This window comes from Vulpes lagopus, chromosome 4, assembly GCF_018345385.1.
Source record: "Vulpes lagopus strain Blue_001 chromosome 4, ASM1834538v1, whole genome shotgun sequence".
In the NCBI taxonomy this organism is placed as follows: domain Eukaryota; kingdom Metazoa; phylum Chordata; class Mammalia; order Carnivora; family Canidae; genus Vulpes; species Vulpes lagopus.
In genome coordinates this window covers 98,854,544-98,881,237 of record NC_054827.1, presented here as the reverse complement: position 1 = coordinate 98,881,237, position 26,694 = coordinate 98,854,544, and the positions used below count along the sequence as shown (strand labels likewise).

General features: G+C 40.7%; 1 protein-coding gene across 4 annotated transcripts in view; it reads left to right on the top strand.

Moving 5' to 3' along the window:
• Positions 1 to 26,694, top strand: part of FAM189A1 (family with sequence similarity 189 member A1) — a 449,858-nt gene that overhangs the window by 137,269 nt on the left and 285,895 nt on the right. The window contains exon 1 of one of the 4 annotated variants that reach the window (XM_041752476.1): positions 2,667 to 2,709. The exons of the other annotated variants lie outside the window; for them this stretch is intronic. The gene's annotated coding sequence lies outside the window, so the exon portion shown is untranslated. Of the gene's footprint in view, positions 1 to 2,666; positions 2,710 to 26,694 lie in introns of those variants that run through there. 4 annotated transcript variants of the gene reach the window in all.

Genomic DNA, 26,694 nt, shown 5'->3' with positions numbered 1-26,694 from the left:
TCGTCTAGGCAGTCAGAACTGGAAACAGAAGAGCATGGCAGCTGTTTTGGGAAAGAGAAAGTCCTCCAAGAACCCCCAAGGAGACTTCCACAGACATCTTGTTAGCCAGAATTGGGTCACATGGATCCTCCTAAGCAAAGGCGGTCTGACAAGGCAATGTTAGTTGGGCACAATGACACCCCAGCAGATGGGTTCTTCTGTGAAGATGGAGAATGTCAGCACTGATCCACAACTCTGACCTTTGCAACCTTTGTCTAAAGTCTGATGTATCATCCATGCTTCAGCCTTGTCCATACCTACACTTTCTCCCTTATCTAGAGTTAGTCTCAGAGTGGTCAGTGGACAACCACATGAGTTCCCTTTTCAGAAACTCTTGCCTTTCCAGCCATCTTTACCTGAGAATGTGCCCATTAGATGATATGTTCAGGGCTGGTTATCCAGCCTGTACAACACCTGTCAGAGTTGTGGTCATCACATTGTTTTCAGCTTAGTCATTGCCCCAGTAGGTTTTGACGGGCTAACGTATCAGTAGTTAATCCTGCTACTTGTTCTTTCTAACTCACACCTTCCCCAGGATTAGCCTTTTCCCTGGATTTCTGGTGTTTGGGAAAGGCTTTTCAAGGTAGAGAAGAAATGAAAAAAAAAAAAAAAAAAGGAAACTATTAGCAGAGAATCCATTGTTTTGGCAAGGTTGCCTCCTAAGGAAAGTGGAAGGGGCCTAGCAGTAAATTCCCTGGTGCTGACTAGGAAATGCCATGTTGACTGGTTAAATGTTACCTTTGGGGGTTGTTAGTTAGTTTAGATATTAAGCCTCTGGTGTGCTGATGTGGGGCTCTTAACACAAGTGACTCCATTTTGGACTTGTGGTTTTTGGGGTTTGTTTTTGTTTTTTTAAACAATTCCCTCCTTTTGGTTGAACTTTCAACTTAATGGAAAGATATGATCAAAATTCCAGGCTTCAGTGCCACTTTCAGGTATGGCTTGGTTGTTCTCACAGTCTCTGTTGGTCTTCCATATGGTATTTACAGGTCATGATGTTTTTGCTTCATCTTCATGACATTCATGAGTTACCATCTCATGTTCTCAGCTTTTAAGTTGGTCATAGTCTTTGTTCCCTTTCTGATCTTGCAGTCTTCAGGAGATCATTTGTTTGGTGGTTAGCAGCTAAGAACACACGTTCAAAGCTTTTGAGAGAATATAATACATCAGGGAGATTATTATGATTTTTATAAAGCAGGACAATTCCAGATATTTGGAATGCATTTCAGAGCCAAGGTCCCCAAGACCCAAACCTCTCATCAAAGAAGTCAAAGAAAGATTCTGCTGAAGGAGAATTTGAAGCCGAGTGGCTTGCACAGTGATTTTAGGTAATTGAGTTTTAGCTTCCCCAGAAATGTTAATCCAGGTGTCACAACTGGCATTGGCTGCAGCACAGACACCTCTTTGCTCAGCTAAAAGATAATCAGGGGCTGTCCGGTGATCAAGGACAGCTCTGGCTAGAGGGCATGAGAATCTTTGTTGGGCATCTATTGTCTTAGCAACAGATTCCATACTATCTTCAAGAGTTAAGGAGAGGTTTCTGATCATATTCTTATTTATGTTGACTCCTAACTGGGAGAGTATGGCTCTGTCCCAGGAAGTGAATCCTGAGTCATGAATGCCTCTTGGTAATTTCTTTCTAGCTCAGTGATGTAAATCCAGGAGGGAGTCAACCAGTGAGGTGCAACAGTTAGGGGCACATGAGGGTAACTGAGGAGGCATGACCTAGTTATATGACACTGTTAATGGACAGACAGAGGAGTTTTTGATGACAAATCCAGCCATCTGAAAAGCAAAGCTTACCTCCACCTTCTCCTTCCACCCAGCAATGGCTTGGGAGATAGGGATGATGGCATTATTTTTCCTGACCAATGCTGGAATGAAGGAAAGAAAAGGAAGAAGAGAGGGTTTCATGTTTAAAGTATGAAGTCTTGATCTGGAGCTTTGATCTGGAAGCAGTCCATCTCAATGTTGGCTACTTCTCTTCCTTGGCAACATGATTTGGAGGTTTCTGGCATTCATAGGGGATCAGATATCAGCTGGAGCCTTCTTTAGACTCAAGTGCCTGAAGTTTGGCTGTCATCTGGGCAGTAACAGGACCTGGTTTAGTCCCTTGCAAGGAGGTTCAAGGGAAGTCTCTTTCTCCAGATACCAAATCAGAAGGGGAACAGAGAACTGGAAACATTAGTTTGGAGATCCATAGCCAGATTTTGAAGAAACCAGAAGAATTCACGACTCAGTTTGATTTATGGGTATATAAAAGGGACATAAAGGCAATTGACAGGATTAGAATCAACTATAGAGAAAGCTCTCAACATAATTTTTCTCTCTACAATGTACCCCCATTTTATATAGTAAAATTCATCACACTTTGCCTGATTATTTATGGACATGTAGCAAGAATAGTGAGCTCTTTTACTTATTTATTTATTTATTTATTTATTTATTTATTTATTTATTGTTTTTTAGTGAGCTCTTTTATTTTTTTTTTTTATTTTTTTTTTGTGGTAGTGAGCTCTTTTAAAGAGTGCTTTGCTGAAACTTTGCAAACAAGTTACCAAGTCTATTTTTAGATCTCTCTCAAACATGACAGTCCAGTCAAAGCCTCAGTAATATGGCCAGCATTTACAGTTGTGTCCTGTTACAAGAACAGAATCTCATTGAACTTAGGTAAGTAACTATTTTGCCATGAAAAGAATACTTGAGTTTCTGAATTTTGAAGGATCAGGTAGGAAGAAAAAAAATACATTTTAACTTTGTTCACAAAGGTATATCTTACCAAATTGTTAATAGCTTAAGACAAAAGGTTTCCTAAAATCTGAAAAAGCTGAACATGAGAGAACCAGTAATGTTTTAAACAAGAGTCATAAATGTAATCATCCTTCCCAAAGTTCATTTATTCCTGTTACTGATTCTTGTTCTTCTTGAATCCATATTTGCTGTTAGTTCCCGAAATTCTTACCCAGTCAAGATGTATGACCTGGAAGCTGTCAGGAACCCATATCTTAGAGTACTTGTCAGATTCCTTTTCATGAATTTGCGGGAAGCTTCTGTAAAAGCATCTGAGTAAAACAATAACTGTCTGTAAATGACAAAACTTAAAATGGCATAGTTAAAGGTCTGATTTGAGTTCATTACAATGCAATTGACAATGAAATTTGGTTATTTTTGTGACATACAACATTTTAAGATAATAACTGGAATTTTGGCTGATAACATCATACCAGGCCTAAATCAGATTTCCAGAAATTTCATGTAATTTCTGGAACACTTATATACCCATACAACATAAAGAAGGCTTAATATTACTTTTTACTTGATAATGCTTCCTATGTAATTTGACATGATAAATAAGCCTATTAGTCTAGCATCTCTCTTTTCATAAGGAGAGAGAACAAATCCTTTGAGATATCCCAGGATACCTCTGGAACATTTCAAAGTTGGTCAAGATAAAAAAAAAATTGCATCTAGAATTTGATTTGGGGGAAGTTTGTCAAATATATTGAAAGGTTTGGACCCTTGGTCAAATAGGATCATAGATCACTGTGAAGCAATTCTGTTAGATATTTAACCAAAGTCATATTAAAGCTTTCTTGGGCAAATATAGAAAATAATCTAGTTCTAGGCAAAATTTAGCTCTTCTGTTACTAAGAGTAGGTTTACTTAAATAATCTGATAAAAATAGAATAGAGAATCTGTTTTTCTAAGATTACATTAAAGTTAAAGAAAAACCTTTGTCTACAATTTCTTAAAAAGGGCAGACCAATAATCTGAGAAACCCTTGTCTTTTTCACAGAGAGAAAAACTAAACTCTAATTTTGTACCAGTGTACTTTTTATATTAAAACTCATTTTCAAAGAAATTCATTTTAATCTTAGCCAGATGTCTTTTCCACAGACTTTCTACAACTTTCTTTTTTTACATTCAGACTTTGTCCTATATTTTTCCTCTTTAAATAACTGGTCTCACATTAGGACAAAGTTACTTTTCCTTTTACAGAAATACATTTCTGTTCTTCATACCTTCTTTTACCAAAAATACAGACTCTCCTTTTTTTTTTTTTTTTTGGCATGTGGAGAAGTTTCCCTTGTCATTTCTAGTAGTTTTAACCATATGTATTAATTAGAATTCTTAACCCTTAGGAACCTTGACTAAGATGTTAACTTAGCTCTTAGATGTGAACTTTTACATTAGCATTCTGTCAGTTGGCAAACTTATACTTTTTATGATTCCTTGAAATTTGTTTTTTTTTTCATAGAAAATTTCTCAATGTGGCATAAAACACATTTACTAACAGACCCAAACATCTTTAGTTTCACTGTAATAAGAAGACAAAAGTAGGTAAACAGTGTAGCAATTAATGTTTCAGTATGTTATCTTAATTTGGAAATGTTCTGGGTATTCAGTGATTTTTAACTGAACTCATTATTTAATGCAACTTAGCAAAACTCTCTTAAAGTTTCAGGTTAACCAAAAAGGTTTTGGAAACTTTTTTTTTTTTTTTTTTTAATTTATGATAGTCACACACAGAGAGAGAGAGGCAGAGACACAGGCAGAGGGAGAAGCAGGCTCCATGCACCGGGAGCCTGACGTGGGATTCGATCCCGGGTCTCCAGGATTGCGCCCCGGGCCAAAGGCAGGCGCCAAACTGCTGCGCCACCCAGGGATCCCCTGGAAACTTATTTTTTAGTACACATATCATAAAACATAATTTTTGCAAAAATGTCTGCCTAAAAACATCCCTCACATTTATTCTAAATCATTTGCTCCCAACAATTATGTTTAGATTACTCACCAAAACTTCATGAGACATCAGGCAAAACCAGCCATCACTTGTCTTGTGGATGAATTTTGTAAGAGATAAAGCATGAACTTATTTGATTGGTAAACCTAGATAGAATAAAAAGTATACTTAATATTGACCACTCTAACGACAGGTATGTTTTAAGTAAACCAACAAGCTTAAATTAGTTTTAATACTGAGTATCCTCCCAGATCACGTGAATCTCTAAAACATTTGGGCTTGTTTCTATTATATATATATCTGAGATTTATAAATGCTTGATTTATAAATGCATATTTTTAAGTCAATTCAATAGAGTTCTTTACAAATTAATTTTAGCAATACCATCTAGAGGTAAGAAATATCACCCATCTTCAACAGACACAAACATATAAACTGGGACCTTAGAGCTATTGTTTTAAATTTTCCAGCCAGGAGATGAGTATGATGATGCAAAATTCACTAGTTTGTAAAAGAACAGTTGGATGCAAATGTTTTCATAGAATAACTTAAGCTCGTTCAGCTAAACATTTCCTCTGATATTTATGGAGAAGATATTTAAGATTTTTCATTTCTCAATTTCAAATGACTAATTCCTCCTTTTTGTTCCACTGCTGGTAAAAATTACCTCTCTTAATATTTCCATGTTGAAGGTACAGGGAAAGAATACAAGTCTCTCTAAGAAGAGTTTTGGTTTCTTCAGGCCCATGATTTTACAAACCTTTTGAGATAATCAGGGAAGGTTTTAGAAGTGCTGCAAAGGAATAGGTGAACTTTGAATTGCCTCTAGAGCTACATTTCTAGTTTTGTCAAGATTTGTAAGATAAGGACAGTTGCTTTTAATTTTTCAAAGAATTGGGTTACAGCCTGGATGTTAAAGAACTGATGGATCTACCCGCCTATGTTGGAATTAATTTTTTCTTTTTTAAGTTTTCCCGTGGCTATTTAGGGGCATAAGGTAGAAGCTTATCAGAAAATCCCTGAGAGTCTTGTTAATTCTGGGAGGGACCCATAGGAGGCCTTTCCTTGAAGGTAGATATAGGGGGTATCTGTAAGGTCATGAACTTGGTGGATTTTGTTGCACATCATGCATAGGCAGTTCAGGTAGAGGGTAACTAGAATGAGTATTCACATAAAAGAGGACATAGGGAAGTAGTAATAATTATGTCATTCTTATAGTTTTTGTCTTAGGTACCTCTTGTGTCTTTTCAATTTTTTATTGGCTTTTGGCAACAAGACTTTAAATGAAGCTATTTTTGGAATCTTGAGGCCTCTGCTTTTGAGTGTACTTCTTAACTAGTCTTATCTAATTGGAACATTCCTCCTAATGGCCACTGTAAATCTAGGTTGTAATTCTCCTGAGGGCTGGCTATGATTTGGTAGGACCCCAGGCACCAATGGATCTGAACCCACATCTAGTCACCACCTCTAGCCACATATGGGGTGCAACTCAGATTTCTGTCTGGCCTTCTTTTGCGGTCCCCAAAATGATGATTACCAAATCCAGTTCTTCAGGACACAAAGCAAGCTTAGTAAGATTCTGCTATCTTTGCTAGGTATCTGTACCTCCCAGGATTACAGTTTTTAGACATAAAACAAGCAGGTGTGCTGGAAGGTGGTATGCTCAACTCTGAATTTAGAGGATCCCATTTCTTTAGCTACTAGGTCTTTGGGTCTCTCAGAACCAAAGATCTGAGGGGGGCGGGTTGTGCCATGGGGTTTGGGAATTGTGGGATATTTTCTAGTATGCCCCATGGCAAGGAAATTTTCTTGAGGTTGGTGGGTGACCTAGTGTCAATCTAACCCATTCTCTGACCAATTTATTTTATCATGGGAGCCTTCAGGTGGTGAGCTCTCTAACAAACTTTAAATGCTTGACCTATGCCCACTGGTGTTTATGGCCTTTTGTTTTGTTTTAACTTTTGAGATTCCCATTAGCACTGGCCTTCATTTATTTATTTTTAAAGATTTTATGTATTTATTCATGAGAGACACAGAGAGAGAGGCAGAGACATAGGCAGAGGGAGAAGAGGGCTCCCTGTGGGGAGCCTAATGCAGGATTCAATCGCAGGACCCTGAGCCAAAGGCAGATGCTCAACCACTGAGCCACCCAGGCATCCAGCACTGGCCTGGACTTAAAACCAAATTTTGTTCACCTGAGACTTCACAGGTGACCCTGTCCAGCTTAAATTGGAATAGTCCAATCCTAGACCCAATCCGATTCTGGACAGTCTCCTTTTTAAGTCAAACTTGGTCCAGCTTTGGTCAGTAACTACCAAAGTTCCTCATGTGCAATCTGGGGACTTAGGAAAGGATTGGGGTTTTCCACTCAAATAGGGAACTGTGCAAAGACAGATTGGGAGATCCATGCAAAGACAGCAGAGTTCAAGATTGAAAGGAACTTCTCTTTAGCCCATGGAAATGTCAAGAAAGTGAACTGAGAGGGGTACACACCTGTGTTTCTTGTCCCCAGATGCCACCGGAAGTTCAGTGTGAATTCCATCACTGCCACCAAATCTGTTAAACAACAAAATTCATGTGAGTAAATTTGGAGATCAAATTGGCTCTTTTAAACAATTCATGAATTAGGCAGTATCCATCTAGCACATAGAAAGGAACTGCATTGAGCTATAGAAAAGAAAAGAAGGGTGGACAGGAGTGGAAAAAAAGAAAATTATTAGCAAGGAATCCATTGTTTTAGCCCAGGTCACCCTCCTAAGGGGAGAAGAAGTCTACCAGTAAATTTCTTAATGCCCACCAGGAAATTCCATGGTGACTGGTTAAAGGTTATATACCTTGGCGGGGTGAGGTGGGGGTTTGAAACTGTGATTATGTTAGGTAAGTCTTGGTTTGTTGATGTGGGGCCTTAACAGAAGTGACTCCACTCAGGGCCTGCAATTTTCTTTTTAACACCAGCCACCTGGCTTCCCCTCCATGGCCTCCAAGCCTTTGCTCATTTGCTACCTCCTTGTGGAGGCTTACTCTGGCTGCCTGTTAATAATGCCCCTGCCCTCATGCTGCAGGTGTTCTGATTCCTTTCACCTTTCTGTTTTACCCCCCTTTTTTTCCTGTAGCACCTGTTACCTTCTAATATATCTTATAGTTTATTACATTTATTGCATTGTCTCTTCTTGCTTAGGTGTAAGCTCTATACGGGCAGGGAGTTTTGTCATTTCCATTCATGTGTTCCAAGCCTCTGGAGCACTGCTTGGCTGAGTCTCAATAAATATGCATGCATGTATGAATGAATGAATGGAATTTGAGGCCAACATAATCAGCTTGAGAGATTCCTGGTGGTGGCCCTGTCTTTATACAGCACCAGTGAGGTTTTTCTATAGATAAACAAGGAAGCTTTACTGTGGGCAAAATGTGGAACACCTTATGCTTGGAGGGGCTGGGCTATGACTCCCAAGGAGGGCAGGGGTGGGCTGGGTCTCAAAAGACAAATTACATCATTTCTGAGAAGAAGCCCTGAGAGCTGTCACCTGGCTCACCCTCTCTTGCCTTTTGCTTCATGATCAGTGACATTGCAGGAGTGGCTGCTACTCCCATCAGCTTAGTTCTAGAAGGGAGGTAACATGACCTGAGCCACAAAGGCCCCTGTGGGCTGATCAGATGGATGGGAAGTAAAGTGTAATTATTATAAACTGCTATGATTTGGGGGTCATTCGTGACTGAGTCAAATAAACAACCATGAGACAATAGAGGTTTCCAAAACAAGGAACCATGGAAATTGGAGTGGATCTGAGAGGATAGGGCTGGTGCAGGCTTTGTGGAGTTTGAGAGGCTCGTGCATGTCAAGATGCAGATGTTGGGTGAGCATATGGTGTGAATGTCAAGATCAGCAGAGAGGCCTGGTCTGGAGAAGAGCCATTGCTATGGAACCAGGCAGTGAGCTGCGGGAGTGTACAAGCTCCCCTGCTCACATGACAAGGAACAGAATCCCAAAGAATTCAGCATATGAGAGTACCAGAAAAGGAACCAAGTAGGAGTCATTGTAGGTGTTGATGGAGACTCAAGAAGCAACATAGGATAATTCGAGGGAGTTATATGAAATGATACATGTAAACACCTGCATGGTACCTGGAAGGAATAGTAAATGTTCAATAAATGGAACTATACAAACAGGATTCATGCATATGTGTACATAAATGCATATCCAGCATTATTTATAATACAGATTCACATCTACACCGACCACTCTCTCTCCCTCCTTCCCATCCCACATACAACTGACCCTCGGTGAATGCAGGTAAGATCCAGGGAAGCAGTGGGTTTATAGCTGTAGAACTTGGTTAGCATCAAATCCTATAGATTTCTGAGAATGTTTACCGGTTACTGAGAAAAAGGACCGGTTCAGAACTGGCTTTCAGCTGCTTGCTGCTTGAAAGCCAATGCTTAAGAGACAAACATTGGTGGGTAAGGAGAGATTGCTTCATCCAGGAAGAGGCAGCCTGGGAGGATGGAGGATTAATGCCCCCAAAAGCCGTCTTCCCCCTTCCGGGTGATGTAGGAGGTTTTTAAAGAGGAAGATGCAGGAAATGGTGAGGGAGGCTAAGTGCAGGAGAAGCTGGTGCTCAGCAGTTAATCATCTACCCTCACAGGCCTTCCAGATTCCTCTGCTCTGACAATGATCAAGGTTCCAGGTGTCTATCAGTGAAGGCTACCCGTGCAGTGCAACAAGCTGCATCTGGGCAAGGTAGTCTAGACTCCTCCCCCTGTACCAGGAAGCAAGGCTCCTGGGCGGCTCTTATTGAGGACACCATGGTCAGTGGCAGCTCTTTTCCAGTGTAGTTGGGCTTTATCTTCCAGAAAGTCTGGTCTTTTGTTCCTCAAGACTGGCAGTCTGTGGGATCTCAAGGGAAGTAGGTTAATTCTGCTATAAACTTTAGGGTTTAGCTCAGCAAGCAAGGTGTGCATAAACTTGAGGCAAGTCAGCCCTTAAAGGGGTAGGTTGGAGTGCCCTCACAGTTGGCCCACTGGATTAGGCGATTGGCCGCGGGGGTGGGGGTAGGGGTGGTTATGAGTCACTTTAGTATAGAGTCCACCACCATCTATCCATGGAACTTTTTTGCCATCTTCCGGAACTGAAGCTCTGTACACATTAAACACAAACTCTTCGTTCTCCCTCCCTGCAGCAGTTGGCAACTATGTTTCAGTCTGTGGCTTTGAATTTGACTGGTCTGGGACCTCATATAAATGGAATCATACAGTACTTGTCCTTTTACAATTGACTTATTTTACTTAGAAATGTCCTCCAGATTTATCCATGTCATAGCAGGTGTCAGGATTCCCTTCCATCTTAAGGCTGATTAATAGTCCATTGTATGGATAGAGCACATTTTGTTTATCCATTCATGTCAGCAGACACTTGGGTCACTTCCACCTGGTGGCTGTCGTGAATGATGCTGCTGTGAACATGGGTGTAGAAATATTCAAGTCTGTGCTTTCTGTTTTTTTGGGTATATACCCAGGAGTAGAATAATTGCTGGGTCCTAGGGTAATTGTGTTTTATTTTTTGAAGAACAAAGGGAGGCCAATTTTTAGTGGGGCAAAACAGGATTATGTTGGCTGATGGTAGAAGGACTCAGTGCAGAGACTTTTAAAAAATTCTTTTGATGATTTTATTTATTCATGAGAGACAGAGGCAGAGAGACAGAGGGAGAAGCAGGCTCCCTGCAGGGAGCCTGATGTGGAACTCTATCCTAGGTCCCCGGGGATCATGACCTGAGCCAAAGGTAGATGCTCAACCACTGAGCCACCCACGTGTCTCTCAGTGTAGAGACTTGAAGGCACAACTTATGGAGCAGAGCCTGGAGGAAGAATGGTGTGGGATTTGAGAGAAGGGGAGAGCCATGATGCCGGTTCTGCGGCAGAGGAGGGTGGGTGGGAGGTGGCAGGGAGAGCTGTTTGTCACCCAGGGCTGGCCTGCCCCCAGAGTGCGAAGCATGGCAGCAGGCTTGGCTGAGCCCCGGGGCTGAGGAGCAGGGACTTGCAAAATGGCAGCCTAGCTGACATTGAAAACTGGATACTTTTAGCAACATCCCTGTTTCTGTTTTTCTCCAGGAAGACTTGGAATCTTGGGGGTGAATTTTTCTCAGTTGTTAATGTTGGAAATGAGTAGAGGTTGTAATTTTACAAATGTGACATTAACTCAAGGGTTCTGTAGAAGATTTTATAATTAATGCATAATACTCTATTATAGGCAGAATAAAAATGAATCCTCTACATATGGTGTTCTATGCAAAGTGACATGCGCATTAGCTGGCACTAGGCATTTAAAAAAGAAAACGAAATTAGGTCACTGCTGTAATAATTACTTGACTCAGTGGGGGGGGGCTTTGTTCAGAAATCATTTTTTTTAAGAACTCTAGAGTTTTATGATTCCATTTATAGGAAGTTCAAAAACAGGCCAAACTCATCAATGATGATGGAAATTCTAATAACTGTGGTTGCCTATGGAGGGTGGGGATCAGGAGAAGAAGGTACAGGAGAAGAAGGTACAGGAAATATTCCATATTTTGATTGGGATGTTAGATAAAGTGTATGCGTTAGAACTGCATGTTTATGAGAAAATGCTCTGCATCACTTGCCATCAGGGAAATACAAATCAAAACCACAATGAGATACCACCTCACACCAGTGAGAATGGGGAAAATTAACAAGGCAGGAAACAACAAATGTTGGAGAGGATGCGGAGAAAAGGGAACCCTCTTACACTGTTGGTGGGAATGTGAACTGGTGCAGCCACTCTGGAAAACTGTGTGGAGGTTCCTCAAAGAGTTAAAAATAGACCTGCCCTACGACCCAGCAATTGCACTGTTGGGGATTTACCCCAAAGAGTCAGATGCAATGAAACATCGGGACACCTGCACCCCGATGTTTCTATCAGCAATGGCCACAATAGCCAAAGTGTGGAAGGAGCCTCGGTGTCCATCGAAAGATGAATGGATAAAGAAGATGTGGTTTATGTATACAATGGAATATTACTCAGCAATTAGAAACGACAAATACCCACCATTTGCTTCAACGTGGATGGAACTGGAGGGTATTATGCTGAGTGAAATAAGTCAATCGGAGAAGGACAAACAGTGTATGTTCTCATTCATTTGGGGAATATGAATAATAGTGAAAGGGAATATAAAGGAAGGGAAAAGAAATGTTGGGAAATATCAGGAAGGGAGACAGAACATAAAGACTCCTAACTCGGGGAAACGAACTAGGGGTGGTGGAAGGGGAGGAGGGCGGGTGTTGGAGGGGAATGGGTGACGGGCACTGAGGTGGACACTTGACGGGATGAGCACTGGGTGTTTTTCTGTATGTTGGTAAATTAAACACCAATAAAAGTTAATTAAAAAAAAAAAAAAAAAAAAAAAAAAAAAAAAAAGAACTGCATGTTTATAGCCTATGGATTTCACTCTGTACATTTTACTGCAGTAAAAAAAATGTGGCATAAAGTAATCACGTAGTGTTATGGTACATTCTGGGGATTGAGACACACCAACAGAAATGAGAATAATGATGTTTAAAAGATGTTGTAGTCACAAAACCTAAACTGTTTGCAAAGCAAAAATTCTCTGGAAATCTCCTGACTTCAGGGTTAGTAATACGTGACATCAAACAGAGCCTTGGAAGTCAGTTTCTGAGGTGAGGTGGGAAAAGGTGTTTTATGTATAATTATGTATACTAATTTATGTATATATACGTGTACACACATATGTATATGTGTGTATGTACATGTATATGAGTGTATATGGCTATATATATGCATATATATGTGTAGGAGTATACGTATATGTGTGTATATATGTATCACTTATGTGGTTAGCTCATGCAATGATAAAAATCTTATTTATACAGCATCATATGGTATTATGGACTGAATTATATGAAAAATGTGGCACTAAATAGACTATTAAAACTACACTTGTTTATAGTATGAGGGTTGAAACAAGAAGACAGCTGCCTTGTTTTATTTCAGCTGGAAACCTCACCTGGGAACATGTACCTCAATTATTTGCCCTCTGCACAGGTGTAGGTCTGCAAATGACTGCAAAAGCACCAGGAGCATTGATTCTGGGGTTACACATACATTTTAGTGAGTATATGAATTTGCAAATATGGAAGCTGTGAGTAATGAGGATGGTCTGTATGTATATGAAGCCGGGTCTACACACATACCTGCATTTCTGTGTTTATCTCTCTTTCACTCAAGCTAATAACCATGAGTGTGGTGGTATTTCCAACTGTAACCCAGGACCACTGGGTTCAATATAGGATTCAGTGCTATCCCCCTTGCTTATTATAACTTTTTTCTCTGGCTTCATTAAATCTCTTTAAATCAAGTAAAATCTCCCAAGTTTTATTTTGGTGATCATGACTCCTTGAAGAGGTCAGTTGTCCTGTAGAATGTCTCACATTCTGGGTGCTTCCTGTTGCCTCCTCATGGTGCTGTCTGACCTGTTCTTCTATCTAATGGCATGCATTTCAATCCTCCAATCCCACTTTGCCTTGCTTGGGAAATTGCCCCCCTGATCTTTGAAAGAGTGGCCATTGCTGGAGGCATTCTTTGTTTTAGGGACTGTGTGAGGCACTTCCTCTTTATTATATCTGTAATTTCCACTGCCCCCTGAAGAACTGTGGGTTACTGTCTTCTTGTGAAGATGAAAACACCAAACTTAGCTTGTGATGTACAAGTCTATGCAGCTGCCCAGGGCCAGAGCCAGGATTTGGATCCAGGTCTGTTGTGTTCAAGGCTGTGCTGATTCTAGTGCCCAGCTCTGCTCCCAAGGCTGGGAAATTTGGCTCTCCTGGATGGAGCTCTGGCAACTGTATTTTATCGCTGGCTAGGCGATTCTTTGGCTTTTAAAATTTGTATTGAATTCTTTGGACTTTTACTCCTTATTCCTAAAGTTAACAACACATTTTCCTTTATGTTGAGGCCAGCTGTAAAATGGACCCTGATGTTGGGGTCACTGAAAGGCTCTTCGGCTGGATGTTCAGGTGTGGATGGGAGTGTGAGTTTGCTGCCATTCAAGAGGACATTGCTTTTTTTCCCACTAAAGAGCCAGCATCTTCAGGGGAACTGCCTTCCTTGAATATTTTCAAGGGAATTCACATCTTTGCTGAAAATACCAATGTGATTTGCATTTACTTTGGAAATGTGAGCACATTTTATCCAACCTACAGGCACTAATGAAGAGCTGATGAACCACAGAGACACTGGTTCAAATAAATGATTACAATTGGCAAGAGAAGTGCAAACATGACCCTGATGAATTATAATCAAGAGTGAGTGGAAGGGGTGATGTTATTAATTATCCAAACTCTAAATCTAGTTTCAGAACTGTGAATAATAATAGAAATTAGAGCTGGAATATTATATAAAATGTTCAGTACTTTGAAAACAGGCCACTTGATACAGAAGACTGTGTTTTTACGTTCATCCTGTGGCATTTATTTTTGTACTTAGAACTGTATACTAATCTCCTCTTAGAATCCAAATAATCAGCTGAAGTTAGTAATTTAAACATTTACTTAATTTTCATATTTTACAGTTAGCTACAAAAACAGAGTTTTTTCTTTAAATATAGACCTTTTGACTCATGTACTCCATAAAGCCAGCTTTATGGTCTACCACAGATTTTAGACTTTGAGAAATCATTATGTACTGGAAAGAACCACTAATTCTTTTTAAATAGCTGATTTTCCATTGGCCTGATGGGTCAGAGGTACTGCGAAGTTGCAGTTATGATAAGCCGGGAATCTTGGGCTTCAGTTTTGGATACTTAGCAGAAGTCAAATTTGGTTTATTGACATTTTTGTTTGCCTGGCCCCACTTCCTGTTAGTTTCCTTTGAACCTTATGAGTCCCTGGAAAGGAGGTTTGTAGTCAGCAGGGAAAACAAAGTACATTTAATTGAAATTTTGTCTAAAGATTATATATGTAGCAGAGTAGCATATTTTAAAATATAACATTGTTGGAAATCTCATAATGTCACAGATATATTTGAAAAATACATTCTAATGAGTAATTAATGTTTAAACTGGTGGATAAGTCAAGCATTAGCTCATCTTAATGATTGAACATTGAAATCATCCATTCCCTTGTATTTTGCTTGAAGCTTCTGGATTCATTTAATTTAAGAGTCTACTAAAATTATAAAATCAAACTCATATGTATTCAAAATTTTCTCAATACTGGGCAACCAAAATTAAATTTAGAAGTAGGGATCCCTGGGTGGCGCAGCGGTTTGGCGCCTGCCTTTGGCCCAGGGCGCGATCCTGGAGACCCAGGATCGAATCCCATGTCGGGCTCCCGGTGCATGGAGCCTGCTTCTCCCTCTGCCTGTCTCTGCCTCTCTCTCTGTCTCTCTCTCTCTCTCTCTGTGACTATCATAAATAAATAAATTTAGAAAAATAAATAAATAAATAAATAAATAAATAAATTTAGAAGTAAATCATATTTGTAGGAACTGCTGTGACTTCGGCTGTCCTGTATCCTACCAATTTCCAACTTTTTTTAAATTGAATCTGTAATAAATATTTTAAATTTGAACTTATAATATAAATCTCTGATAACAAAACATCACTTTTGTCTGTTGATTTAGGAATTTCTTTGGGGAATAAAAGTTTTCTTAAAGTTTAAAAACTGTTGACCCAAAGTCCATGTCCCCCAGAATTCCTCAGAAATAAAATCCATGGCTCTTTTACATTTAGATGCACTTAGACAAGACCTGTGGAATACTGCTGATGTATAAAAGATAATTTGAGTATGTTGCAAAAGAATCAAGTACATTTTTCTCTCTAGGTGGAACGTCAGGTGTTTTACAGTGTAATTCCTGTGCGTGAACAGAAATGACAAATGGCAAAATTCGAGTTATCTGAACTCCTGCTGGATTGAATGGTGGGAGTTTCATGTACTCTCACCCTGTGAGTGACATCACTAGCTGGGCTGGCTCCACGGGCACACGGGTCCTTCCTAGCCCAGATCCCATATGTAGCTTTGTCACCACTGACCTGTCTAGTACATTGGTTGCCTTGTCAATAGCAAAGGGTTTTATGGTTCTCCCAGTGCATATGCTGTGCTGTCATGTTGGTTATAATTAGGCTGGCCAAACTGAAGAGGTTCCCAGGATACAGGACTTCCGGTGTGGAAATCCAGGAAGTGCCAGGCAAACTGGGACACAACATTTTTGTAGTGACATTTACATTTTTGTATTTTCTTTTGGCAACATTATTTTGAAAGAAACTGAGAGCCTTATTTTTATAGCCCGCTCTTATTTTTATGTCTGCTCTTCCCTTTTTTCCCAGTAAGGCAACTTGACCAGAACTAAAGGACAGTTTTAAAAATTATACCACAAATATGCTTTGAAGATTCGGGTCACTTTTTTTATTTTGATTTTTAAAGATTTCATTTATTTATGAGAGACACAGAGAGAGAGAGAGAGAGAGAGAGAGGCAGAGACACAGGCAGAGGGAGAAGCAGGCTCCATGCAGGGAGCCTGATGTGGGACTCGATCCCGGGTCTCCAGGATCAGGCCCTGGGCCGAAGGTGGTGCTAAACCACTGAGCCACCCAGGCTGCCTGATTTGGGTCATTTTTATCATCCAGTAAAGAGAGAGTTAATATTAATGAATGTTAAAAATTAAATATGTAGTACTGAAAACTTGTCCCAAGCACCATCCAGGATGTATTATCTTGGTAAAATATTTGCTTGTTCCTGGGAGTACCATGTACATGTACCTAAATCTGGGTCTGGCTTCATCTGCAAGTTGTTAAAGAGCTGAAGGCTCTCCTCCTCTGAAATTGGCATTATTTCTTTCTCTTTGGCGACTGGCAAGTCCATTTCTACCTTGGAACAATTTGAGAAGCTACAGATCTCTGAGCTCACGGTTTTGCTGGCTTATTAACACAGATGCTAATGGGATTATGTCTTCTTGCTTATTTTGATTCCATGGCCTCTTTTTTTTAAAGGTTGTATTAAGAGATCTTTTTTCCCTGAAGAAGGGAAAAATCTTTGATTTTTAAGTTACTTTTATTTTTAAAATTACTAAAAAGTAAAATTGCTGATTTGGGTGCACCATTCTGTGAATTTTAACACATGTACATCTTATACGTTTCAGACTATTGAATTGTTCCATCATTCCAGAAAACTCCCTGGAGCTAGCCCTTTATGGACAAACTTACTCTCACCTCCACCCCTAAGTGCTGGCAACCACTGATCTGCATTCCATCATTATAATTTTGTCTTTTACAGATAGTCATGTGAATGGAATCATACAGCATGTCACCTTTTGAGATTGGATTCTTTTGCTCAGCATAATTAATGCCTAGGAGATACATCCAAATTGTTACTGCATTAATAGTTCCTTTCTTTTCATTTGCTGGGTGGTATTCCTTTGTATGAATGTATCACATTTTGTCCACTTGTGCATCAAAGGACATTTGGGTTCTTCCAGGCTGCTTTTGGGGGACTATGAATGGAGTTGCCACTGTATACTATAGTGTATACATTTTTCTGTGATTATGTTCCCATTTATTGAGGGTGCATACTTACAAGTGAGATTGCAGATAAGTATACATTAAAACAAACAAATAAATAAACATAATGCAAATGCCAAACAGAAGACAGATTCCCCAGAAAGGAAAATGAGGGAAATCACTGCAAGGAAACACACGTTTGTCAAGTAGGGCAGAGCAAAGCAGGGGTGGGGGGGGTGCTCTTGGAGAGTGGCTGGAAGAGGGGGAAAATTGGGAAGCATACACCCAAGCCATTCAGTCCCCTTGACATAGGCCATAACCAAAGGGCTGCAGGATAAGCATTACTGAACTGAGAGCAATTTCTCAACCTTGCTTACATCTGAGATTCCCTGGGAGCCACAAATTCCCATTTGAGAAACACAGTGTTGGAGTCACATAACACTTGGCCTGTGTCTGCTGTGCTCTCTTGCTGATTCTTTTACCAGAGTTCTGCTTTGAAATGTCCATTGGCAGCACAAGCCTTTTTCACTGTGTGAGTTGTCATTTCTCAAATGTCAGGACTTGCTTTGCCACCAGTGGGATGTCTTCAGACCCCAGCTTGACAATCACAGGATGAGTTGTGATGTTTCCTTCCTATGGAAGTATGGTTACTTATGCTTCAGGCTGAACCTACTGGAGCAAGACTCTTGTCTTTTAAGGCCCTTGCTTAGCCATGTATGGATATATTTTGAGTGCATTTGGGTATTCTGTAATTTGTAGCACACGATCCGTTCAGTGACATCGAATCTTACCTAACCCTCCATTGTACACCTGGATTAGCATGAGACACAGGTGAAGGGATGTTGGGGAAAGGCAAGAATGTGGTTTTAATCATGCAAATATCCAGTAATCATAAAACTTCCCAGATGCATCTTGTTTGGGGAGGCCCAGGAAATAATACCCAGTGGGGACCTCTGCACTGGGGAAACATCTTTTTAAAAGCCTTTGTGAATACCAGACCTATCAGAGATCACCAGTCTCCTCCAAAGTGGAAACTGTGAAGTACACAGATCTTCACTCGTGGATTACCAAATTCTGCAATCATGGAAGCCCAAATGACCTCTTTGAAGGATTGCAGGGAATTCTTGAATGCCTGAAAATCAAGATATGTGCCAGAGCTACAGCAGCCATATGATCATTGGCTCATTCAGTAAATTTTATTTATTGGTCATCTGTTTCTAGATATAGATGTACAAAGCTCACAGGCTCTAGCAGAGACAGAGTAAACAAACAAATCTGCAATATAAAACCTGGTCGTAATAAGTATGATGACAAAGAAGGCAGGTTGTGGGGTTTGAGCGACAGGTTGGTGGCTCCCACTCATTAGGTAAATGGATTGCCTATGTATTGTTTATGAAAAGGTGAGGGTGGTTCAGGTTAGTTAAGAAACATCTAGGGACATTAGGATCAAAAGGTAGCTGTAGCTTCTGTGTAGGGGCCCCCAGATTCACCTGTTAAGAGCTTCCTTTGACATCTTTGAGGTCTTCTGTCTGAGAGACAGACATTAGGAGACAAGGGCACAGGGACAGGCTTCCTTCCTGGAAATCACCACCATCTGCCAGGATGGGCTGTGAGACCAGCCTCTGAGGCCTGCGATGGGGGCTGGGGCGTTGGGATTCTCTCTTGGGTTCATCCAGAGCCAAACCCAAAGAGTAGGAACTTTCTGGGAATCATTTTATCTTGATTCAAAAGAAGCCATTTTTAACTATCTATGTTATATGATGGGAAGTAAGATTTATACCATTAAATAAATTGGTCTTTCCCTTGTGGATATGTGAGTTAGTATCAGCAGCCTTAAGAAAAAAAAATGTAGGTAAATTGCCACTGGAGTTTAGGATTTCTAAGGGCCGAGGAGATGTTTGACCATTAGTTCAAAAAAGAAAGGCACATCAGAAAGGAAGGAGGCATCTGTGATCCTTTTGAGGCAGGGCACACCTTTTAATGTCATCACTGGATTCTGGTTAGGCACTGTAATGAGCATGAAGGCCTTTGAACCTGAAGGCCCGGCTCACTGGGGTAGGTTGGAACCTACCATCCTGGGCCAGACCCACCCAAATGATATGAGAGGAGGGTACCATCACAGATGCTGGTGCTGGGGGTGCTTCTGATGGTTCTGGTGCGCAGAGTGCCAGGACCCTGAGGAAGGAGAATCCCAGAGGACCCACTTGGGCACCTCAGGTTCTGAGAGGACCAGGCATGGGTGGGGAGGTGAGCTGTGGGCATGACTGAGCTTCATTTACACTGGGGATTCAGTCATAAATAAGACGTGATCTCTGTGCTCACAGAGCATCAGTCACTGCTGAAGGATGCAGATGTTTTCATACCATGATGGAGGCCTGCCTGGGGGCGCAATGAACAGGTGGAGGGCAGGTGAATACATCTGGGTTACCCTGGGAGGATGGGGGCGGGACAGAGGTGATGCAGGAGGTCAGTGCTTGCTGGGCCAGCAGTCGAGTTGACCTGATTTCAGGCCTGCAGGGACTGCGAGGGCTTCTGCCAGCAGTGTGGATGCCAGGGTCTGAGAATGCAGCTGGGAGGGGGGAAAGGGCCCACCAGGTCTCTGTAGGTGTGAGCTGCTGTGCTGATTCCAGTCCATTTTCAGGGGTGCTATTCTGTGTGTGACCCCACCATCTTGGATATTAGCCATCCCTGGAGGCTTGCTGTGTGTGCTGGGGACTCAGAGTCCTGGCCCCAATGGATTTTACAGTGGCAGGGAGATGGGCCAACTGGAAACACCTCATAAATGTGTGAAGAAGATAATGTAACATAGCACGTATGCAAAGACAGTGACACTGGAGTGGTTCTTCAGGGAGGACGGCCTGGAGAAGGTGACTTTTGAGTGGAGACCAGAGCAGTGAAGAGCATTCTAAACAGGACAGATAAGCAAACCTAAGTGCAGCCCCAAAACATGCAGGACCTCTGGTATGATTGGTGTGCTGATGGGACAGACAGAGGACTGGGGTGGCGGGGCCCAGTGTATGGCGGGGCAGTGGTGGGGAGAACGGAAGCCCCCTAGAAGGCAGGTTTTATTCTAACTGCAAAACATTCCAACTGAGGTTATAAACAGGAATGTACCGGAGTTACCTTGAGCTTTTGAAAGTCATTTAATTTAGAATGAGAGTGGATGCGTTGAGAAAACATGTCACTAATTTTTCATATTTAACACGATCCACTTTGCCTCCTCATTTGAAGGTAAGTGCGTTTTGCAATGATATGGCATATTATGGCCAGAGAGCCATTTTTGAGCAACAAAGGATGAAATCTTCTGCAATTTGTCATGGTTTTTCTGACTATCAAAATAGCCTGTTCACATTGAAAGAAAATGCAAATGTGTTGGCACTTCCATTATTTTCAGACTTCCTAATCAGAGTGGTCTGTGTTCATTTCATTAATTTGAAGAATAGAAAATGAGGATTTTTAGACCTGGAGTGAGAGGAAAATGGATTGATCTTATTGCTTCAATCTCCCACCCCTTGTCCTCATAAAAATTGCAATTAAAAAAAATTTTTATGGGAAAATAGGCTTATGAGATTTATTTTACTTTTTAATTTATTTACTGATTTTTCCCAGGCTGTGCTCTATATGTTCTGTGCCTGGAGATGCCAGGGATTATAAGATTACAATCAGGCTAATGAGTTTACCACTGCTTGGGTCTAAAAATAACCTTAACAGAAATGGTTGTATATATGATATAAATTTGGGGAGAGGCTTCCACAGGATAAATTTTACTTTGTAGGTTCTATTTTCGTTGAAAGCATACCTGTACTCTGGGGGCAAGTTCTAAAATGATATTGTCAGAAGAATGATTCCAAGCATCATCTAGCAGTTGTAAAAGATTCAGAATGACATATAGGTGGACCCTGCCCACCCCCCCTTTCGTAGACCTATTTCATAAACATTTAGATTCATTAAAAAGATAAGTGGTGTGGAATGGAACATTAGTTCATCACAATAAAACCATACCTTGCAGGGGCGGGGTGGCACAGCAGGAAGAAATAGAGTTGACACTTGAACAACACAGTGGTTAGGATTTTCCCGCTGAAAATCCATGTATAATGTTTGAAAATTAACTACTTAACAAAAACTTAACTACTAGTAGCCTACTATTGACTGGAAGCTTTACACATAACATAAATAGTCTGTTAACATGTATTTTCTATGTTATATACTATATAGTGCATTCATACAATCAAGTCAGCTGCAGAAAAAATGTTACGAAGAAAATCATAAGGAAGAAAAACTACATTTATAGGACTTGTACTCTAGTTATGGAAAAAGTCTGCATATAAGTGGGCCCTGCAGTTCAGACTTGTGTCGTTCAAGGGTAAACTGTACAGGGTGGTACGGAACATAGGTGCTAGAGCTGGATGCCCTGGGCTCAGCCTAGCCCCCATTACCACCACTGAGGCCTCACGTGGGTGTCTTGGCTACTCTGATCTGTTTTTCTTCTTTAGAATATCAGATCTTAACAGTACCTCCCTCTTCAGACCCTTGTGAGTATTAAACAAGTAGAGGGTGTGGACATAGAGGTGCACATGAAGTGTGAAGAACAGTTTTGGCACGTGGCATGCATCAGTAACCCTTAGCTATAATTTATACTTTGGAGCTGGAGTGTACTTCGGGCAAGCAGCAGAAGCCAGTTATGTCTCACAAGCCCAAAAGAGATTAGTGGAAGGTCGCTGGGGAGAATGGGAGCTCATAGAGCAGTGTCAGTGAGACCAAGAATGGGGCAACCCTGATGATGTCTAGGTCAGTTTCATCAGACACTGCCATTTTTTTTTTTTTATGTCCTTTTTTCAGTTCACCCAAGATTCAGAATGGGTCCTTGGCTATTTTGAAGGAGGTGGTGGTCTCTAGGAAAATTAAAGCTGGATTAGATTAGTCCTTGTGCAGGATGATCCTTCTCTCCTTGCTTCTTTCCTCCTTCACTCCCTCCTTTTTCCCCCCTCTCTCCCTCTCTCTTCCATCTGCCCATTCATCTAGTCATCCAGCCATCTACCTACTCTCCATCCATCTATCCATTCATCCATCCACTATCCACATATCCACAGATACATATATACATTCACCAACCCACCCACCCACACATCCATCCATCCATCCATCCATAAGTATCTGCTGTGTGCCAGGTCCCATGCTAAGAGCTGGAGATACAGTAGTGGATAGGATGGACTAGGCCTTTGCCTAATGAGCTTACATCCTGGAGCAAGGGGACAGGCATTAAATAAATAAACCATTTCATATGGAGATATGTGTTGAAAAAGAAATAAAACTACAATGCAATGGGTGGGGGAACTCAGTGAAGGCCTCTTTCTGAGCAGGTGACATTTGAACTGAGACCTGCATGATGGATGGAGCCAGCCAAGGGGAGAGCCTTCTATTAATGGGAAGAGGCAGCCATTATCTCTAACTTCTCTTTCAAAACAAACTTCCTGCCTCTCCCTACTCCTTGTGTTGTTGAAATCATCTGTAAGTTTAATTCTACATTGTTGTTGGTTTTGCCTCATCGTCACTTGGATCTAGGGCTGTCAGGGCATTGTTGCCTGTCCTTGACCTTGTATGCTCCCACCTTGGCCTGGGATAACACATCCATCTATGTGACCTTCCATGGGCTCCTTGCCAACTTCTCACCAGGCTTGGGGTTGGGTGGAGTGGTCAGCAGAAGTTTGCACTTCTTGCATTTCCCAGTCCTTTTCCTCAGAATTGATTTTTCTTTAGAGACGGTGTATCCATGGTGGTTGTGGTCTTTAACACCAGTTTCTGTGAGTCAGAGAAAGTACAGGTTGAAAAGGATTGAAAAGTGTGTGTCCAGCTCCCCTTGTGCAGGTAGGGGTTCATGGCCTTACACCAGGAATGGATGACTAAAGTAGCCTCTCTGGTTGGGGTAACCTATCTGGTTAGCTCCTTTAATTGGAGCTTCTTCACCTGTCACCTCCACCCATGGAGTGGTATCCTCACTCTGGCTAGGATTGGGTATTGATTAGTCCTGTTGGCATTCTAAAGCTGATTACCTGGTTATTTCTCTGAGAATCATGGGAAATCCCAGTTTCAGATCATTGCTCTCTGTAGTTTCAATCACAATTTGATTTGTCCTTCCACCAGATCTTGTCAGAATCAGGACAGAGGGGAGAAAGGCCTGAAACCAACAAAGAAGGTGACATTTTTAATGCGTTCAGTGTGATTTAGAGTATACATATAAATATAAAATCTGAGTTTTAACATGGGCTATCCAAATTCAACAAAGTAACTATTAACAGTGCCAGTATAAGGTCGAGAAGACCTATTATTTTGGCAGTTAATGTGAAAACAGATCTGGTGTCTCCATTAAGAGCGAGTTCAATGCGAGCCAGTGTGATCAACTATCTGGCAAACCTTAGATTCTTTTAATAATCCTGGTGCATCTCTGTGCAGCGAAAGTTCTTGCTTATAATTCTGATGACCCATGGCTATATTTAAAACTTTTTATTTGGCAAGCATTAGGAATGAGTGATAGCTCCGTTTTTGTATTTCATGGTTTCTAAATGTGATGCTATTTCTTGACATTTTCATTATACTAACTTTTATATCAGCTGGTAAATGGCAGCTCAGGAAACTCCCACATTATAAAATCTGTCAATTTTGGGTGCTATTTATAATATAAATAGTGACACATTTGGAAATATGGGTGGGCATGTACTAAGAACACTGGTCATTTTAAATTCTGTTTCATAATAATGTATTTAAACAACTCAGAAATTTTATTTTTTTTCTTTTGGTAAAACAGCTAAAGAAAAATTGGAAAAGTGAAGCTTTAAAAGTGATAATGTATTTTTTGAGTGTATGAGAGTCTAGCTGTCCAAAAGCTTAGTGTGAAAGAACTGATAAGGAATTTATAAGGCTAACCAAGGGGCTGTTCTTGATTTAGTTGTGGAAAGCAGACTTCTGTGATTCCATGAACCTTACATCCCAGGTTCTTGGTTGTGTGTATTTTGTTTTGTTTTTATTGTTTTTTGTATTTTGTTTTGTTTTTTTGAGAGAGAGAAGGTGTGCTTGCATGAGCCAGGGAGAGGGGCAAGGGGAGAGGAAGAGAGAGAATCTTAAGCAGGCTCCATGCTCAGCATGGAGCAGATGTGGGGCTTAATCTCACGACCCTGAGATCATGACCTGAGCTGAAATCAAGAGTTGGGTGCTTAACTGACTGAGCCACCCAGGCACCCTTGAGGTATCTGGTTTGACTATTATTTTACTGTACTGATTCTTAAACCTGTCTATTGTCTCATTTGATATTCTATTGAAAAATTAATTCTTATGATAAGTGGGTTGGATACATGTCACAATATTTTATCTTAATAAATAGCCAGGGTGTGTTCTATTTATATTATGATCAATTTGTTCATCTCTGTGTCAGTTTTGTACTTTTAAAGTAAAGAGGACTTAGAGAATGCCCTAAATCCAATGACCATGTGATGACCTCTACTTTGATGTTCTCAGTGTGTATTCTGTTGGTTCTGGTTGAAAGTACAGATTCCTGGGTATGTAAACAGAATAGTGCCTCTGCCTCTGAGATGTCCATGTCCTAATTGCCCCGAACATGTAAATATGTTACTTTATATGGCAAAAGGGACTTTGCAGATGTGATTAAGGATTTTGAAATGAGATTATCCTAGATTATCTGTGAGGGGGCCCAGTGTTCATCACAGAGGTCCTCAGAAGGGAAAGAGGGGAGACAAGGGAGTCAGAGAAAGAGGTGTGAGGATGGGAGCAGAGCTCAAGAGTAATGCTGGACCACAGGCCAAGAGCCTCTAGAAACTGGAAGAGGCAAGAGAGCAGATTCTTTCCTTGGAATGCAGCTCTACCAACCCATTTTGGTCTTCAAGCTTCCTGAAGATAATAGATTCATGTGTTTTAAGCTACTAAGTTTGTAGTAATTGGTTACATCAGCCATAGAAAACGAATAGACTGGGCTACATCCCAAGTTGGATGGTCTGGGAATAGAGACTCCATGATTTGCCTCTTTGTCTCCCCACCCCTGCAAACACACACTGTAAGATTCTGATGAATTGTGGAGTAGGGAAAGTCATTAACTCACATTTATTTGAAAGTAGCTGCAGAGTAATGATTTAGGCCTGGTAAAGCTTTGATAATAGAAGCATAAGAACAATAGTAGACATTGTGTTTATAAAGACATATAGATGCTTATACAACAGAAATTTCTAGTGTGCTTTAAATATAATCAAATCACCTAGGGTTAAAGAAAAAAAGAAAGCACTTCTGAGTTATGAGTCTGTTCTGCCATCTGTCTTTGAAACCCACACACCTGCAGGTTTCTTTGGTCTTCCTTTATCACTTATTTGAAGACACAGTGATAAGTCAAAGCCCCCATGTTTATTAAAAAAATTTTTTTTTAAAGATTTTGTTTATTCATGAGAGACACAGATAGAGGCAGAGACATAGGCAGAGGAAGAAGCAGGATCCTTTCAGGGAACCTTATGTGGGACTTGATCCCAGGACCCCAGAATCATGACATGAGCCGAAGGCAGACACTCAACCACTGAGCCACCCAGATGTCCCAAAGCCCCCATGTTTAATCTTGATTGCACAATTCGTTTTTACTTCTGTATGTAATGCACACACATATATGTTATATATATGTTTGACATATATAGGAAAATTTTCTGAATTTCAGCAGTTAAAAAAAATCAACAATGAGCATTAAATAAAAACAGGCTACTTTCGGGATCCCTGGGTGGCGCAGCGGTTTAGCGCCTGCCTTTGGCCCAGGGCGCGATCCTGGAGACCCGGGATCGAATCCCACGTCGGGTTCCCAGTGCATGGAGCCTGCTTCTCCCTCTGCCTGTGTCTCTGCCTCTCTCTCTCTCTCTCTCTCTCTGTGACTATCATAAATAAATAAAAATTAAAAAAAAAAAAACAGGCTACTTTCAAAGGAAAGAGAACTTGACTGATACTAGATTTTCCTCCTCAGAAGCAAATGCTAGAAGATAATACAGCAACATTTATATGTTTCAGAAGGAATAAGGTTATTAAGCAAGATTTTTATAGGCTTTCTATATGCAAGATTTCTAAGCTTATTCATGTAAATGGGAAAATAATAGTTATTTTCAGAAATACAATGGATTCAGTCTCTGCCCATTTCTGAAGAATTAGTTGATGTAAGCCAAATGAAAAAAATGTATGAATAAAGGCAGAAATGAGAAGCATTGGTATAAATGATTCAGCCGTGAGCAGTTAAACCAATAAAATGCAAAGTGTGAGTGGTTGATGCTAATGTGGTTGCTTCAATAAAATCTGGGAGGTAGGGTGGAGTAGAAAATTTTGCCTTCTTGCCTAGGGACTCTTGGTACACACGCTATT